The sequence below is a fragment of the Melitaea cinxia genome, chromosome 10 (assembly GCF_905220565.1).
Source record: "Melitaea cinxia chromosome 10, ilMelCinx1.1, whole genome shotgun sequence".
Classification (NCBI taxonomy): domain Eukaryota; kingdom Metazoa; phylum Arthropoda; class Insecta; order Lepidoptera; family Nymphalidae; genus Melitaea; species Melitaea cinxia.
The window spans coordinates 6,409,155-6,429,789 of NC_059403.1; the positions used below are offsets into that span (position 1 = coordinate 6,409,155).

The window sequence follows — 20,635 nt, forward strand, 5'->3', positions numbered from 1 at the left end:
ATTTAGCACTCTGAAACAAAATATTAACGAACAGTAAGATTACACTATATAAAACTTCTATATATCTATAAAAGAAAATCGTGTTAGTAACATTATTTATAACTCAAGAACGACTAAACTGATGTGACTGATAATTTGAAAGAAAAAGGTATAGGTTGTAGAATGTAGGTGTAGTTATTTATTCATTTCATTCATTCAGTTCATAATTAAGACAAAACCACGTGTTTCGGGACAGCAAGTATAATATATAATACCAAAAATAATAATAAAAAGATAAATACTTACATCAATTTATAAAAATATATCCCTCGTGAGAAGTTCCACCAGTGCACGCAAGGGCTACATACGTAGCCCAACAACTCTAAATCGTTATTTTTCGCACGTGCGCCAGCGTCGAGCGCTCACGCCACACTGAACGCATCGAGCAACAACCAATCGGAGCTTAGCTAGAGACTCGAAGTTAAATCACGTGATTTCGCGAAGTTATGAACAAAAACAATACCCTGGGCTACATATGTAGCCCACGCGTGTACTCTAGTGTTAATTAGCCTGGCATTCAAAAGAGTATTGTTGCTAACATTTTAAATTTAATATTGCTCTCTATTTTTATTTTATAATATGTCTCTCTATTTTTAACCGACTTCAAAAAAGGAGGAGGTTAGTCAATTCGAACTCTATGGTCACGGATAACTTCGTCGTTTATGAACCGATTTTGACGATTCTTTTTTGTTGGAATCAGATAAGCCAAGGGTGGTACCATGATAAGGAAATCAGGATCTAATGATGGCATTCTAGATAAATCGAGAGGAACGTTCGAAAGTTGTAGTGGTGGGGTTTGTTATTTTTTTTTATCTAGTTACGTTCTATTACTTGTCGACGTAATTGAAGTCGTTTTTTTTCGTTTGCTAGCAAACACAATTATAGATCGCAAATATTATTATAATTTAACTTTATTTACATCTGAAAAAAAAGCTGTGTGGTTACGGCAGTAAAGAATATAGCCACCCCCTCTCTTCCCGTGGGTGTTGTAAGAGGCGACTAAGGGATAAAACAGTTCCACTACTACCTTGGAACTTAAAAAAACCCGACCGATGGCGAGATAACCACCCAACTGCTGGCTTCCAGATACACAGGCCGAAGACGGGTAGCAGTGTCTTTGGTGCGAAAAGCCAGCCCTGCGGTAACCGACCCTGCGTGCAACTATGGTGACTATACACACACGAGTTCACGCAATTTTTGGTGCGAACTTGTTGAGGATTATTAGGTATTATAAATCATCGCTACAATAATTAGTGCTGCTTTTCTGTTATAATTATCTTATAATTAAGAGATTTCAAAGAAACTCACAATTTAACATTTTCCTAAACAAGGAAAATTCAATTATTGCAAAACGAAACGAATTCTATCCTTCTTTGAATCCTTGATAATATATTATTAAAATGAAGGTTTGAAAGAAAAACAAAGTGTTTTATTTAAGTCAATAATTTAAGTTTTAATCATAAACTTAGCCTTATTTAACAAACAATTAGTACGATAAGCTAAGCAACATCAAGAACCACTGAGATAACTACTCAAATATAACCATTTTACTACATAATTTACAGAATAAAACGGCATCTAAATTTCATTGTTTTAGTAATGAAATAATGGAATTAATGTTGTAAAGGGTGATTCAGTTCGCTTAACATACCCTTTGTTCATAATATTGAGGGACTATACCGAGTTGGTGATTGCTGAAGTAAATAAATAAAGTATATAAGTAAAATATAGAAAGAAAGTCGTTTGGCTGCTATCATTAACTTATAAGTCACGAAAACTTTCATATAGGAAATCAGGAAAGATTGGGTCATAGTAACATATCTTTAATCGCAATGTCGTATTAGTATTCGAAGCAACAATGCAATATATTGGAATCCGACTGTACACCAATCAGGCGAAAAACTAACTTATCCAATATTAGTTCAGCGACTTATTCTAAAAGCTATCTGTACTATATCATTATTTAATACCTTCGTATTATTCGTTATAAGAAAAGTTTTGTGCAAAAGTTAAATAATATTTTTTGCATATATATATATATATGTATATTTTGTATATTTATGAAATTTATTTATATGATTACTATTTCATAAAACATAGATAGCCTAGATACAAAATTTATATTATTTATTAATTACGACATTAGATACAAATTTGTCAAAGTTAGACTTACAACATAAAAAATACACTACTTTCAGTAAAAACTCTCAATTCAATCCTTAACACATTGCAGTACGAGACTGTGAGGATACATGTAGCCGCATCAAGTTCTCACCCGTGTTATGTTATACTATTAATGGCTTTACTATTACATTACAAACTACTACATAATCTATTTATGCTAAACTCTATGGCGATGGATGTACGAGACGATTTTACTGGTAAAAATGATTTACATTCAATGGGTAATTTCTCATTAACGTGTTCATCCATTTCTGTATTTGGTTTATGCGGCTTGTATCTTTAAAAGGAAGAGACCAATGTTTTACATTAATTAACGTGAAAAGCCACAACATTGTGTTATTATGACGAGATCAGAGAGTTAGTATAAAAAAAATAAAGATTATATTTTTTTATCTTTTTTTTTAAAAACAAGACAATATTTGCGGAATATTATTATAATAAGTTTCCTAAATTTTAAATTATTTTCAAATATAATACTTTCGAATTAGTTTTTAAAATATCGAATAGCCCTAGAATAGACCGCTGTTCATTCGTATGCAGTCCACGGCGCCTATTCGATGGAATCGCTATCTTACGTTATTAATATCGAGTTTTATATATTTTTTCATTAAAACCCTTCGACTTTCTTTATTTGATTCATATTTCATATTATAAATTGTTGTAGGAAATATTTTTAGTATTTTTTCATAACACGCTTATACAAAAACCTTTGCTTTGTTTCGTTTCATAGCTTACATTTTTTGTCCAATATTCTTATTGCTTTGTATTAAATATTGCTTTTTATGTAAGCAATATGCCTTGTACCTAAATAAAGCCGAATTTTGTGTTGAATCTATCTAACCGATTTTTGATTTCGATAACCGATTTGTTGAGAAGGATTTTATACTATACTAGCATCCTGACCGGCTTCGCGCGGGTATTTAACAAAAAATTCAAAATAATTTATTTCCCAATGTTTTTGAAAATATAATATAACTTATGTCACCCGCGAATAGTGTAGCTTCCCAACAGTGAAAGGATTTTTCAAATCAGTCCAGGAGTTTCTAAGCCTATTGAAAGCAAACAAAAAAATAATCAAATCTTTCTTCTTTGTTATATTAGTATAGATTATTAGTTTGCACGGTATGTGAGATCATAATCACAACTTATAGATATAAGTCATATCGTTTTCATTTTGACAGTGAATTGACAGAGTCTAGACTAAATCCTGTTGAAATTTATAAAGTGAAATTGTTAAAAGGTGTAATACAATAAATAAAATAATAATAAAATTTATTATTAATAAATAAATACATATGTATTCAAAATTCAACTACTATTTACTGTACCTCTTTATAATATTAATAAAGACAACTTGAAATTATGACTCATGTATTGAATGGAGGACAGTAAGTTTAAATGTAAATTAGTCTAATCAGTATACACGAAAAGCCAGTTCCATATACATATATATTAAAAGTAGCTGATGGGCCGAATTTTGTAATACCACCCTATGCTTATTTTTCGAAAATACATCAACAGTTTAAATTTTCTTTTACTCAACCACTTGTACTGATAATAACTGACACAAAGAAATACATCGAATATGGACGAGTTTATTTGAATTGCGACCATTTTTATATATCGATAGATAACAAAATATATTAAATGAAAGTGTATTATTATTACAATTGAACACAAACGTACACCACGATTATTTACACTGAATTGAACATTTTGCGAAATCAGTATCGCATTTCTATCGTGCGAGTAACTGTATTACGTAATGATTTTAACAGATCAAGCCGTAATTGAACTGCAACCGGATCGGACCAGTTATTATCGGTTTGCTGACGACGTCATATTGATTTGACCGTTTGTGTTTGGCAACGGAATATTCCGAAATACTCATGATGAGAGCCTGATTGTTGCGTTTCGGCTTATACTCGTATCTGTTTGGTATTGAAATAAATCGAAAATTGTTAACTGCATTGTGCTATTTTTATTGAAAACATAAAACGTATTTACGAACGCCAAGATAAAATATTTAGTTGATTTTGAAAGTCGTTTGAAGATTAGGATTTTTATTTTTTTAGGTCCTACAATATGATAAAGATTTGGTAAACAAAATTTAATTCACAGTCAGTTAATAGTGTATTACTGCGAAGAGCTGTTCGTCTACATTTTAATATTTTTAATTTTTATATTACGACAAAGGGCGTTGACAATTTTTATGACGTTTTGTATTAAAAATAATGTGTGTCATGGGACACCAGGTAGGAACGAAGTTCCTTCGGATAGTATAGAAGCAACACAATCTAAAAAAAAAAATGTTGAATTATATATATATATATATATATTTTAATTTTGTTGATTGGTTTTTAATTAAGTACATAAAAGTATTTAGGAAATTTAGTATTTTAGAAAATAACAAATATCGTAAAATAAAATATCAAACAAAATAATAATAATAATAATAATAATTCAAACTATTAAGTGAAATAAAAAAAACATATGTCTTTATTTATTTATTTTCGGCAGTATAAATTTACATAAATAATTTAAAAAAAAAGTTTACTAGTAATATTTTAGTTTTACAAACTCATATTATATACAGTCGTGTGACTGATATTACGTCACTTCTGTTATGTATTTTTCTTGCGGTTTCAGTATCACATTTTTTTCATTTCGGTCGCCCAGTCAAATGTCAAGCCTGCCGTAAGGAACTTCATTCCAATTATCATTAAATCGAGATAAATTAATTACATGAAGATCCAACAGAAATGGCAAATAGTTCGAAAGACAGATAGACAAAAGCTCGTAAATGACTGTTTACCGTGTAAATAGTTAAACTCATCTCACCACACACACTTGTTAATATATATTGTATAACATTGGTTTGTCTGACAGTGGTGTGGAAGTATTTGACTAGTTAACATGTATTCTGGTGACTTTGTCAGAGTACTCAAGGAAAATTAAGCATAAATTTAAGATATAGAAACGTTTTGGAGTTTAAATTTAGAATAACGAAGCCTAATACCTTTTTTTGTGTAAAAATATACCTACTTGAATCTACTATACGCAAAGATAATGTGAAACGTAATGTGATTTTTTTTTTGTCAAAAACATCATTACATATCTTATCAATTATTTATATTATCTCAAAACTTTTTAAAACTCATTAAAAACTTGTATTTTTTATTTTATTTCGTAATTTAAATTTAAATATATAAAAATTAAAAATTATAAGTCGTACAAAATTTCAAGTTAAAAATAAGCGAAGGTAAATATTTTTACAAAGGCATCCCCGGGTATCAAAGGATGGACTGATTACAACTTAACGGGCCTCGTGACCCTGATTACTATATTTAGTTTAATTATGGAAGCTTTTCTGATCTTTGTTTTGATGGATATTTGAGGAATCTCGAATGATGCTTTAAAGAACGTTAGTGTCTTGAAATCGTTTAAATTTCAAGGATTCCAAATTTATAATATTTTTCATGAATCTTTTATACTTAAGTGCTACTAGTCTTTTTACATAAAACGTGGAAGATAACAACAGTGGTAGACTTTAGTTGCCGATTAATAAAATTATTGTGTACTTAGCTCAACTGGGATAGCAGTACCCTTTCAGAGATTCTTAAATTACTGAATTTAATCACAGTGGAGGAAACAATTTATTTACTTTGATGAAAGGAATATCAATACAATACCTAGAAGCGGGGGCAGCTCGTAACATTTTTTGGTAGGGGTTCACAAAAAAATAAACGAAATACTAGAGCTAATTAAATGGTAACATTTATTTTATTTGTACAAAAAATTAATTCCGTCCATGCACATCGCGCGTGAGCGTTGCTCCACATGGGGCTAATTTCACATACGAAATCTTTTGTTGTACGCGTCGGCCTGAGTCGATGTTTTTCTTTCGAACTCATTAAATACACTGCTAGGAATCGTACTAAACTTCGTTTCATACGAGCGCAATCGCTGACGCGCGTAGATTTAGTTAATATAACGGACTTTTGTATAGGCATAGTATAATAGAAAGAATGTAATGTAAGGATAATATAAAGAAATATAGATTTAAGATTACCTATGTAATTTTTGTGGGAGTGTACTGCACCAACGCTCTTCAGGTTGAGCCGCTTCTGCGTAGAAGGAAGGAAACTCTTTGTAGCTACACAGCACAAAGGATATATAAGCTTTACAAATGGAGCAGTGAATAATCCAAGACTAGAAAAAATTAATAATATCCAAAATAGGATACTGATCAACTTATATATATTAAGTTTTTAAATTATAATTTTATTTATACCTAATACACGTAGTAAAGCCATTAAATCACAATAAAAAAAATATATTTCCTAACTAAAAATTTTAACGGCTTGTTCGATTAACCCGGACGGTAGTTGAACGTTAACTTTTAAACATTTTTATAGGCATGACTACTTTCACGAGAGTTGTGCTATCGAAAAGGTTTGGAATGTTTTTTAACCGGAGTTTTACCGTCGGATTTACGAATCGATTCATAATAAAATGTATCGATAAACAAAATATTCATCACAATAATAGTAAAAAATAATTCAAAAATTTTATAGAGAGTTAAAATAGATGGGTTAGAAAAATTGGGATGTTTATGGTGGTAGGGCGAAGACAATTAAGATATAAGACACGTGGCACATGCATAATGAAAACATATGATAGTAGACTACTATTTGCAACTGGGGTTTCATACATAATTTACATCCTTTTTATTCTTTAATGTTATATACAAAGGTATAAATTAATAGTACTTTGCACTCTTAGGCGTTTGCATTTTGTAACCATTTCCTTATTTGTCAAATATTATTCGCATTGTAGATATTAAAAAAGGGAATGGAAAGAGCTACAATAAATGAGCAATTGACACGCTAACACCTCGTATTAATGAAAAAGTATAATCATTAAATAAATTACTCCTCTGTTTTGTAGACCCATGAAACTACTAAAGGGAATATATATGCGTATGCTATTATCGAACATTATTGTAACTTATATCATTATTACAGCCTATACAGTCCACTGCTGGACATAGGCCTCCACAAGTTTAGGCCAAAAATAACGTGAACTCGTGTGTTTTGCCCATAGTCACCAAGCTGGGCAGGCGGGTTGGTGACCGCAGGGCTGGCTTTGTCGCACCGAAGACGCTGCTGTCCGTCTTCGGCCTGTGTATTTTAAAGCCAGCAGTTCGATGGTTATCCCACCACCGGTCGGCTTTTTAAGTTCCAAGGTGGTAGCGGAACTGTGTTATCCCTTAGTCGCCTCTTACGACACCCACGGGAAGTGAGGGGGTGCCTATATTCTTTAGTACCGTAGCCACACAGTACAACTTATATCATAATTAATTAACTATAAACATGACGTTTAAAGAAAATAAAATTATAAATATTATAATTATTATCTTACATACGAAAATGGCAAACAGGTACATTTTAAATGATTCCTCAAATGTGTTCTGATGTAATAAATTGGGCGTAATTGGCTTTGATAAGCTTGTTTGTTTCATAACCCTAATTTATATACATATTTACTTAATGTATGAGGCTTACCTGTTAAAGAACACAGACTTAATTACTAAATGACATTAACCTTTTTATACAAATACGTACTTTTGTAAAAAATAGGGTATAGGCAAAAACGTACCACAACGTATGTACGAGCATAACAAAAGTATTGATGGATATAGAACACGTGGAACTGATTGAAATATAAAGGATTTTTTTAATTACCTGTTGTACTAATAGTGTATATAATATACATGCTACACAAAATATTACAACATAAAATTGTTAGTATTTGACGTACTATATAGAAGCGTATATAAAATCGTAGACAACTAGCGTAGCCAGCAGTCACAACAGCTACAATCAAACCCATACAGACTCGTAGCAAAGACAGCTACGTCAACTGCTACGCGTTGACAGAACGCTGTGGTTGCAAAAATTCTTATACAGTTTGTTATATCTGTGTTATTTATAATATTATAAATAATAAAATTGTCTCATTTAATAATTGCAAAACAATTGAATAGAAATGAGCTGTTACTAATTAGCTATACGACAAATTATTTATATACATAAATGTTTTATTTTATCTGTTACAATTTATTATTAATCAAACTTTACTATCAAAACTATATCTACTAATTACTTCAGAAAAAGGTTTACCTTTAAAGTTTATATATATATATATATATATATATATATAAACTTTATATATATCTATATATATATATATATATATATTTTGATGAAAGCTAATATAAACTCTAATCATTAAAATGATATAGTACCTATATTTACATAGTTCGTATAGTTGTGTCCTCGTAAAATATTCGTGCCCATAAAAAGTAGAAAAGTTGACGTTTCAACTGACGATAGTGATCCGCTTAAGCTGTTTTTTATTAGTGTCGTGAATATTTTCATCCAAAAACATTTTTTGTTACTATTTGTGTTATGTAAACATATTTCCGTGGTGGAATCAAATTCAAACCGGCTACTAAGTTTTTTTTTAAATAAAGCAACTGTTGTGTTATTGTACTTTATTCTCACAACTTTTTGAAATTAAATTTATAGTGTTTTTCAGTTGTTTATATTAAATTATGTTTCGTATACATTACTGTTTTACACGCTCATTCTTATATAATAAATAGATGATACTAGTTATTGGTATATGATTTGTGATGTCCAATATTAATACAGACATACTCGTAAAATAGTATATATATATTTGCTTCGGGCGTATTTCAGAATATAGAAAACAACAAAATTAATGATAAATATTATGAAATAATAATTATTTCTCGAAACAAAATGTCAATTTCATTTTGCCATTGTTTCTGTGTATACCTGCAGGTTTTTCGAATAATATTCAAGAAAAAATAAAAGGGCAATTTAATTTATATTTATTATTTTATTATTTTTTATATTTAAGGACTGAAACAGACATAAATCATGATTATCCTGTATAATCGTCGTACATCCATAATCATGACATTTTAAAAATACAAATAACAAAAACAATTCATTACGACTTTACCGACCATTTACTGTGTTCTTAAAACTTTTTCTACATTATTCGAGTAACTTGGTCCATATCGAGGCTGATTCAATTTTATGCGTCTAAAACCACCTGAGTCCTGGGCGTTCGATAGACCACAGAACTGAAACTTTTTGTTGGGATTAAAAACCCATTGTAGATTCCGAGGCTGAATCTCGCCTCGCCTTTATATTGCTCTGGTTGAACTTGTGAAAATACGGAAATATTTTTGGTGCGTTTTTATATTTTATTTTTGGTCGAAATGCTCTATTTCTGTTAATAGTAATATAATATTACACACTTAGAACTTTAAAAAAAAGTTTCAAACAAAAGTTTTTCATATAAAGTACTAATTGTACAATACTCTGCTAGCATCGACGTAGGACTTACAATTGGTTTTTTTTTTAGAGTTTTTGGAGAGAGTAACCTAATTTATCATTCTTAGCACAGATTATTTAAACCGTTCGCATAAGATAAAAAATCAAACACTATTTGAAAAAAAAAATACATGCATTATAAAAAAATACATCTATTATTTAACTACTTTCATACGCATTGTTGTGTATTTTATGCCTAACAAAATTGTATATTTTCTTTGAAAATATATAATCGTAGCTTAATCCTGTTGAAATTTTGACGCAGAAATAACTATTTTTAGCACCATCTACTGAGATCCCTTAGACTACATTGATGAATTTCTTTTACTTTATTGCCTTTTATTATGTATTTTATGACAAATGTCAAATTTCAGACTAACATGCCGTTTACAAGGATTCTGATTTAATAGTAAATCGTTACCGATGGTATTTTACCACGACTACGACTATTTTATTAAATTTAAGAAACTACCACATCGTTTACATAATTTATAAGATATTTATTTATTTATATATTTAATATATTTTATAGGGATAACAAGGTTCCACTACCACCTTGGAACTTAAGAAGCCGACCGATGGCGCGATAACCATCTAACCGCTAGCTTTGAAACAAACAGGCCGAAGACGGGCAGCAGCGTCTTAGGTGCGAAAAAGCCAGCCCTGCGGTCACCAACCCGCCTGCCCAGCGTGGTGACTATGGGCAACACACATGAGTCACGCATTTTTGGCGCGAACTTGTGGAGGCCTATGTCCAGCAGTGAACTGCAATAGGCTGGAATGGTGATGATGATATATTTAATATCATAAATAAAATTTCAATTTTTTGCCATCTTTGAAATTACTTCCATATGGAGGAAAAACCAATGACAACAAAATCGTGGGATACAGTTTGATGTTGTAGCTACATAGCTATCATATCCATCCAAAATTCAATTAGACCATTGTATGACTAAAAGATCAAAGTGTATATTACGCTAAGTAAGGACTGTGACACATTAAGGTGGAGGGAGAAGCGGCGGCTACGGCTTTTGTTCAAGTTTCAATCCTCAGCTCTCGTCAAAATTTAACGATTTACAAAATATTAGTTAATAATAATGTAAAATTTAATTTATTATGTTAAATTTAATTAATTATGTTAATAATAATGTAAAATTAGTAATTTTATATTATTATTATTATAAAATTGGGACTGTGAATATAAGAATGTGTTAAAATGGAAATAACTACAATGGCTTCGCGCAGCCGCCATGTTTGATTTTTTTTTAATGTCACCTATCTAAGAACACTTGGGCAGCTAAGACGAACCTAACGATACCTCAATTATGTAAATCCGTTCAGTGGTTCTGGAAATATGAGGTAGTAAAGAATATTACATACAAACATACATACATACATACGATACGCGCGAAAAACATAACCCTTCCTTGGCAGTCGGGTAATAAAAAAGTACATCAAATATTTATATTATCGACATATAAGGCTGGAAAGAGTTATTCAAGAGAAAGCGAAAACAACAACCTTATGACCAAGTTAAGAAACTATATAGATATTAGTCGTTACGAGACGTGTTTACGTACAACACACGTCCATCTCCACGATACACACACTTTTTTTTTTTATTAAAACGTTTTAAACATTGAATCAGATCCGTATGTTTCCACTAAACTGTTCCATTGTTATGTTAATCTGTAATCGCTAGCATTTGCCCGAGACTCGGGCAGGACCGGGCCGATTAAACTGTTTCAATTTTGATGGACGATTGAAGCCATTTCGTATTCAACTAATCGCTGACACCAAACCTGCAGTGTACTGAACAGCTTTTCGGTAAATGTTTTACGACTAAACAAACATTGTTTATGTTTTTGCAACACGACAAATACATTTGCTTTCACCATTAATGTATTTTTAAGGCTAGACGTAAAAAGAGGCTTTATAAGCTCAATACTTTTTTTTTTGATATTTTTGCTTGATTCAGATATATTTATTCTGCGTGTTAGTGTGTATGGGTAGTGTGTATGGGTAGTGTGTATGTAATGTTGCAATTTTGTATATAATTTATTTATTTCGTTACACAGTATTTTGATAAATATCTCTAACGATAAACTTTATTTCTTTTGTAGATTCGTATTTAAATATCTCCTCTTATCATTCAGAAGTTTTTTTTTAGTTTAAAATTACTTTTTTTTTAAAGAAAAAGCAAACCAACAAACACTATTAGAAAACGACGCAAGACCTCTTTGTCTTAGAATTCACAACAAAATAAATAAAAATAAATAAACATTTGAAGACACATACAAAATTCTTAATTAACAACATTGAAAAGAATGTTCTCATCATAATCAGAATAGAAGGAAATGTAAATGACTGGCGACGTTAGGGAATTATTCATTCCGAATACATTCTGTTTGCTGCTAGGCGCTGATTAACCGGCACCTAATCGAGTAACGAACTCTCCCAGACTTGCTAAACAGTCAGCACTACTAGCGGGCTTGAGGTGTGATGTGAGTCGTAAGAGGTAGCGTGAGCGGCTAAGAAACTATTAATTTGACCGTGCAACCGATTTGAATAGACGCGACAAAAAATGGTACCAATATGAGAAAGCTTAGTAAAAACAATATTTCTTATATCATAAACTTACGTAAATATTATACATATATAGTTAATAAATTTTTGTTGATGTAAATACATATGTTAATGGTAGTGTGTATATATTTATATATATTGTTATATTATTATCTTTATTAATATTTTTATTACAATTTGGATAATATCACATTTTATCTTTTTTTATTAAACTTTTTTTTGCACAGCCTACAAAATTGTGTGTGCTGTGTAGACTGTCTGTGCAGACTTTTAATTAAAAATACCCTGATTATTTAGTAGCGGGAAATCGTATATTTTACGTAGGGTACATTTATACTATTTGATGTTATACTTATATGAATAGCAACAAGTGCAACGCTTGCGATACACCAAAATTTAATCTCAAATTGAACATTTCAGAGACAACTCTATGATATCTATAAATCCATTCTTATTTTATCAGTACAATATATCGCTTGTCGCTTATGACTTGTCAGTCGGAAAGTAACTCACTAGTCGCGATTCTGTGCAAATTCGTTATCACAGCTATTCTTGCTAAATAAATTCTACTAGTAATTGTAATTATGTTCCACAAACTACGCCGACAGCTTATCCAATTAATATTAAAATCAACTTCAATTTGTCTTTCGTATTGTGTCTTCGTTAAAACGCCCGCAGGATTGCAAGCTTAAAACTCACATACTTGACTATTTTGTCTCATTGTAATTATCATGTTTGAAGTTTGCCGGTTCATATTTTTATAATGTTATCGAATTTGTAGCAACAAAATAAACAGGGTTGTCTAAAATCCATCATAAATAATTCAGATAAATAGTTTGTATGCCACAGCTATTTTTTAAAAACATACAAAATATACACACAAACACAATAAATAAAATTGAAACAATCAATAGTGACGATGAAGTTACGGAATCTAATAATAAAAAATTTTAAAATTTAAAGCGATTTATAATACCTATCAACTTAAAAGAAATTTTGCCTAGGTATTTATATGTACATGTCCTCTCCAGAAATGCGAAATATCTCAAAAAGACCGATTTTGGTGAAACTTGTTTAGATTCCGTCTATGTTGTTATTTATTAATAAAAAAAAGTGTAAATATACTGATCTGAATCAGAAAAGATCATCTATCTATAAAATTTAGTATCAAAATTAGCCGTGCTAATACATGCTCATAACACCCTATTCCCAACAATATCACAATATATACAGGTCAAATTGACAAACTCTTTTTTTAAGTTGGTTAAAAATAAAATATATATAATAGATAGATCATTAAAAATAAAACAGTTATGATTGTTAAACACATTTTTTTTTATCTTTTATACTTACCCGCTATTTTCTTTAGACAAATTACTTAATGAAATTAAAAAATTAAAAAAATTGTAGGAGGTAAATAATTATCTCCGAAGTATAAAATACTAGTATAGAATTTTATTTAAATCAAATAAGGCTTTATAGGTAGGAGTATATTTACTTTGCTCACGGTAAAACTCTCGTTATTAACTCTCATACTCTTAATTCAACTGCGATTTCAAGTAAAATCGTTCAACATCTACGCTTCAATAAGCACAACAGACGAGCATACGGGATATATACGAAAAAGGATCCTCGTCGCCGGCTGAACGACATCCATATTACAAAATGCTCAGTCGAGGTAAAAACCGTAAAAATGTCAACCTTGTTCTTTAGAGCTATCGTGAACTGGTATACGGATGGTATGTAGTACGGTTTTTGTCCGTAACAGAATAATATCGCATAGGCCTAGAACGCAATATGTGGTAGAATTTCCATAAAGTTGTTGTATTGATTTTTCAGAATGAAATCAGAAAGTTTGTATAAGGTACACGAAATATTTTAATAAATTTATCGGCACAATATATATTTTAATAAAAAAAAAAATCATCCTTAAAGCCCCACCGGTGGGTATAAGGAAAGGGTTGGAAGCGTAATCTTTTACGAAGGTCCACTGCGGGTGTGTGGACAAACATATTTTTACCACTTAATATAATTTCGATTACATAGAATCGCGCTCATGAGTATTAAATATCAAACAGCGTATAGATGTGTATACTGAGACCCAATAACCACTAACACACACTGTGCTAATCTGAAAGTGCACTTTATAGGCACTCAGTTTGATTATGGTACTGTATGTAACAAATTCATGACAAGTATTACAGAAATGTACGATGATAGTAAAAATTACAGTTTTTACTGATTTTCACTGAAAACACATGTACAAAACAATACTGATTTAAATAAGTAATGAGTTAAATAATAATGAGTTTTCTGCAATCCTCATCTAGACTCCCAAGCATAGCCCGTTCCATTGCGCTTTGAGCTACTTCAAACTTGTGGACCCCTTGTGAATCCCTTCGTCAATGTCTACGCTTCGGCGCCGTATAATAAAATAGGCAGGACGCATTTATCGAAGACTTTTGTCTTTAAGCATTGTGGAATCATCAAAGTAACACTCGACAAAGCCTGACAAATGTCGCCTAGCCCAACCGAAACCTCGTATCGGTTTTCTTCTCGAAGTTGTTTCGGCCTAGTTGAATGGTATGGCCTAAGTAGACATAACCTTGAACAACTTCGAGAAAGTAAAGTAAGTAGTTGTTAAATATAACATTTGTTTTGTCCAAATTCATACCGAGACCGACTCGTCAGAATGACTTAGGCTGCCTAGCATTTAGCCTAGCCCCTTCAACGTTTCCGCAAAGATGACGATTTCATCGGCGAAACAAAAGTGTATTCACCATTGAAGTTCATATCTCGTTCCCCCAATCAAAGGTCTTAGAGATATCCTCGAGGGCAATAGTGAAAAGTTTCTGTGACATTATATCCTACTATCTTATCACACGACGAAAATAAATGGGTTTTGTTCGTTGGTCCTCGATATATCGCCATTCGAATTGTTTTGTATAATCTGCCTAATAGCATGGTTGTGGTCTACAGTACTGTAGCCATTTTGAAGTATAGCCCACGCTAGTGGCCAACCATCCAATTCGTTGAGTCTTGTGGCGCGACGATTCGTAACGACCCTCGAAACCAGTTTATAGACGTTGCTCAAAAGTGACATCGATCTGTAATTCTTTAAGAGTGACTTGTCGCCTGTCGACACTGTCGCACCAAAACACTCCTGGATCACAACACCTCCGGCGTGGTACCCTAGTGGGTGATGGTGTTAATCCTTCGAGCGTAAAATTAGAATGTGTAACATGGAACTCCAAGAGGGTGTAGAACATCCCGATAGTAATCGTTTGGTTTTAATACAGTATTATTTTCATAACTTAATTAATTTTATATTGATATGTACTTCTATTTTGAACTATATATGGTATCACACACGAAAGTAGTATGTTCCATACATTCCATATATGTTATATAAATAAAGACTGCTTTGGTAACAACGTCTTAAGTTTAACGGTCCTTTTTTGTTGGGTATAATTCACATCTCTCTACATGTATGTTTACTTTTTACCAGATGATGTGAGTAGTCGTGATCTTGGAGAATCCACTAACAACATCTTGGAACCTTATACGAAGTTCTTTTGGTAAATGAAGATTTCGAGGAAAAACTGACAGTATATCCGCTTGTCAATGTATATAATGTTGTTTTATTTAATGTAACAATAGTGGATCGCTGGTAAACCAACGAAAGAAAGGTTTTACATCCGACATCTGTCGTAAAGCTTAATAAATTTAAGAAAAAAAATATGTCGAGTACATTTTTATTCAACATCGTCATCATCATCATCATCATCATCATTATCATCATCATTTCAGCCTATCACAATCCACTGCTGGACATATGCCTCCACAAGTTCACAACATAAAATGGCGGGTTGGTGGCCGCGGCTGGCTTTGTTGCACCGAAGACGCTGCTGCCCGTCTTCGGCCTGTGTGTTTCAAAGCCAGCGGTTAGATGGTGATCCCGCCATCGGTCGGCTTCTTAAGTTCCAAGGTAGTAGTGGAACTGTGTTATCCCTTAGTCGCCTCTTACGATACCCACGGGAAGAAAGTAATAAAACGTAAAATTAAAATAAAATAATATATTTTATTCATAGTAACATACAATATTATATATTATTTAAAAAATTATTACACGAATCATAAATATATACATTTTTTTTGCAGCATCGTAATATAAAACAGCAATATCGTAATTCAATCGCACATAATACTCCGCTACAATGATTTTTTTACTTAGTTTAAATATCTTAATAATCATTGTAAAAATATAATCATTTGGGTTTATAAAAAAAAATAAAGAAAAGATTAAGTCACTGTGGAGGTGCTGGGATTTGAACCCAGAACTTTCAGCATGCGAAGCAGACACTCTACCACTGAGTTACACCCCCGACTGTTAGTTCAGGCAATATATCTAACCGCTATACAAGAACTAGTTAATAATATATATTGTTAATTTTTAGTATAATTTGGAAACGATTAAGCTAATTTTACTACTGAAAGGTGCTTCAGCGACATTATAACAATTATGATAAGGGAAAAAGTTTTTAAAATTCGTTTTAACATAAAATAAAATTCCTTTTATATAAAATTCCTTTATATCAATTCCTTTTATATAAAATATATAAACAAACCGTATTATTCAACCTTAGTTGAATACCTTTGCAAGGAAATAGTTGAATTTCCGTATTTTAGTCATTTATCAAAAACTCACGAGCTTTGGTTAAGCGAACTAAAATAACGAACATTCGACAACAAGTGTCACCTTAAAATATTAAATAACAAAAGTTAGATTAACGTTTAAGTAACAAAAGTTTTCAGTTCAGTAAATGGACTGCTAAATAGTCGTAGTTTTTCTGTCATCCTGCTCTTTAGAGTTCTAATATAACAATAGATCCTAGATGTCCTTATGTATAAATGATAACCATTCTAGTGTGGGAGCGACTCGCCCTACCCCTACAGCCCTCTTTCTATATGGAGAAGTGGTATAGCTAAATAGCACTGCTTTTAAATACTGTTCATTTCCATCAAGCAGACCGTGGGCTTGTTTATCATCTTTGTAACTAAAAAGAAATCATCTTACATAGTATCTAAGTTTAGTTCAGTCCCAATAGACAAAATAAAACTTCCCGGATGTGAGCAGAATTAAAACAAATCTGGCACCATCAAAGCTTTTGAGTTTGACACTTAACTTTTTTTTGTTCACCTATTCACCAATAACAAAAGTAAGTAGTATTGCAAAAGAAATGAATAGACTCAAAAGTTCTGATTTGTATTAAAAGAACGACTGATATGTAATAAACTTTACTTCTCTTAACTTTCGTCGGTAACGCACTTGCAATGATTCAGGCGTTGCAGGCGTTAATGACCTACGGTAATTGCGTATCGACAAGTGAGCTGTACGCTTGTTTATCGACCTTCTTGTACAAAAAAAAAATATACAGTTGGATAAAAACGAGAGAAAAACAATTAAAATAAACACAGCATAGTTAACTTGTGATATTTATGTATTTAAAGTTTCCGCAAAGACGATATATACATTTTTACATATTACTAATGTGCTGTGTGGCTACGGCACTAAAAAATTTAGCCACCCCCTCTCTTCCCGTGGGTGTCGTAAGAGGCGACTAAGGGATAACAAGGTTCCACAACCACCTTGGAACTTAAGAAGCCGACCGATGGCGGGATAACCATCCAACTGCTGGCTTTGAAATACACAGGCCGAAGACGGGCAGCAGCGTCTTCGGTGCGACAAAGCCAGTACTGCGGTCACCAACCCGCCTGCCCAGCGTGGTGACTATGGGCAAAACACATGAGTTCACGTTATTTTTGGCGTAAACTTATGGAGGCCTATGTCCAGCAGTGGACTGTATAGGCTGTAATGATGATGATGACTAATGGTCGCCTAGTGCTCGAAATTCGATCAATTTAAGTTATAAGTTTGAACATTATTTAGGTTCTGTTGTCATAGACTATACTTCTGGAATAATAAACAAAAGAGTATATATTATGCGTGTGTGTATCAAATACATGGTAGTATGTGTAATGTTTTTTTATTGATTTTATGAAATGTTTTATGTATAATTTTACTACCCATTCGTCACTCTTTCTCTATGTAAACTATAGGTGTGCAAAATTTCACACTCCTCTATCCGCGCAATTTTCGTTAAAATGGGTACAAATTTTTGACTTCACGTATTAAAATACAGGATAATAGCTATTAAGCTACAAATAAAATAACCTGTGCTATCACGATTTTACTTATTATACGTCTATCAATAAAACAAAATTAATTTATGTAGACATTTGAAATTTAACTAGTATATACAAATATTTATCAATGTTTGTGTCTGTAAAACTTCTCTTCTTTGTGATGTTTATATATTAAACTCCACATCGTTTGAGACCACGGTAGTTTACAAGTTTGAGTGGCAGCTGCTAGTTTTCTTGTTAACCAGGCAGTGGCTCTCAACATTTTGTTTCTAAATATTCGCTTTAGATTTTGTTAGTTATTACTGTCGTATCCTCCTGCGGCCCAGTTTAATGGAGGGGACTTCCGAGGATGATCCAATGTCCTAATATTAGAACTAATTAATAAAGTTCTGAACGCCCAGACCAAAAATTGTTTGTATCTGGTTAATCCCAATATTTATAGGTGTCATATTTTAGGGCTATTATAGTATTGATTTAAGCTTGTTAGACAAAAAGAAAAAATACCAAAATCATTTGTTCTTTATTTATCACATTGGGTTGTTACATTAACTTTAAAGCCAACTGAACAGTCTTAGAAATCTTATGAAAACTTAGTATTTAAACACTTAAACTAGTACAGATCAACAAAATAAACCTTAGCTGCATAGAAGTTGCAATAATTATTTTACTTTCACAAAAATAACTCAATAATGACATTTAAAAAAAGAAAAAAATGTAATTTACATTAACTTAACAATGCTATTTAGACCATTTACGATTAATTATAAGCCTTTTTTTGCAAAAAAAAATTATCAAAAACCCCACAGCGAATAGGAATCAAAACAAAAAATAAAAAAAATGCACAATAACAATACTGCTATTTAACATAATTAGTCTATTTTTATAATAGGAACTCAAAAATCACATAAAAAACTATTTGTCTAAAAATATATAACTATAATACTTGACAAGCTTTTACCGCTGTAAAAAAGAAAATCTATGTGCCTTATGACCTAATACTATGACAAATTAAACTATTAGCTACAAAAATAATTATCCCGTTCTTTTTTTCTATATCACGCGATTTTAAACCTTTTTAGTATGAACGAGATGCAACTATGAGATGTACTAGTATTAGTACAAAAAAATTATCATCAAAAACACATGTCGAAAATGTCGTCATTACGGTAAACTAACAATTGTTACGCATAATTTAATTCTTTATCTCTAAAACAATAAAAATATAGTAAGTATTAGATAAAGATTGTAAAGATATTTACAAGTTAAAGTAACCTCTTCTCGTTACACGCGTCATTGCCACGACGTTTGGTGACAGAAGACCGAAGATACTCCTTCCCGGTCCCTTTATGCTGTGCTGCCATGATGCCAAATACATCCACAAACTAACCGACAACGAAAACATGACATGGCGCGTAATTTAAACATGCCAGGTGTCGGTAAATATTTTGTTCTAGTATTATCACAGTGGGTCATTACTCCAAGTCTCTGTTTTCATACTTGGGCCTTCCCTGCAAACTGATTTTGTCCTAGTATTATCACTTTGAACCCCAGGAGGGTATTGATTTTTGAATTTTGCGATTGTGAGGATTTTAATTACGCTCGCTTAATACGGATTTGGTACTGAAATAACTTGAAATAAAAATTGATTTATTTTAATTATTATATTAAGCTTTAGAAGCAATTTTAAACATTATTTTGTATGTAACTCATGATAATTTGTTCGGTCATACCCATACTGTCGATGTCAGTATTTTTGACTTTGTATTTTTGATCCTATGATTAAAGTGTTACTTTATAACATTATGAAATATTTTTAGGTAGGTACGATTGTTTAACCATTCGAAACAAATATTATTTTAAACTAACATAAAACATTCGTATACTTTATCAGGGCGAGAAACACTACACATTGCTTGTGTTATAATAAATACAATTTGAGAAACAAGACCTTTAATGGATTCTACCTATTCTAGCGTCTTAGATACTCTGATGCACTTTGCAAGTTCCAAGTTTAAAGACAGTTATGGACGGACACGGCGGTTGAACAAAGCACATATTGTATTACGATTGTTACATTATTTAGTACACGATCGATATATCCATGTAATAAACATATTTTTCTCTTTGTTGTACATCAAGGTAAGCAAAATTACAAGAGAAAAAAATACGACTTTAAATTTTTTTAT

General features: G+C 31.6%; 1 long non-coding RNA gene and 1 other non-coding gene across 2 annotated transcripts; one reads left to right on the forward strand and one right to left on the reverse strand.

Annotated features, from left to right (window-relative positions):
* Positions 1-4,774: 4,774 nt before the first annotated feature.
* Positions 4,775-15,671, forward strand: LOC123657390. The gene is made up of 3 exons (XR_006743705.1): positions 4,775-4,920; positions 13,503-13,505; positions 15,661-15,671. It is a non-coding gene; the product is annotated as an uncharacterized LOC123657390 (long non-coding RNA).
* An 884-nt stretch (positions 15,672-16,555) lies between these two features.
* Trnaa-cgc lies at positions 16,556-16,627 on the reverse strand. The gene has a single exon. It is a non-coding gene; the product is annotated as a tRNA-Ala (tRNA).
* Positions 16,628-20,635: the final 4,008 nt, after the last annotated feature.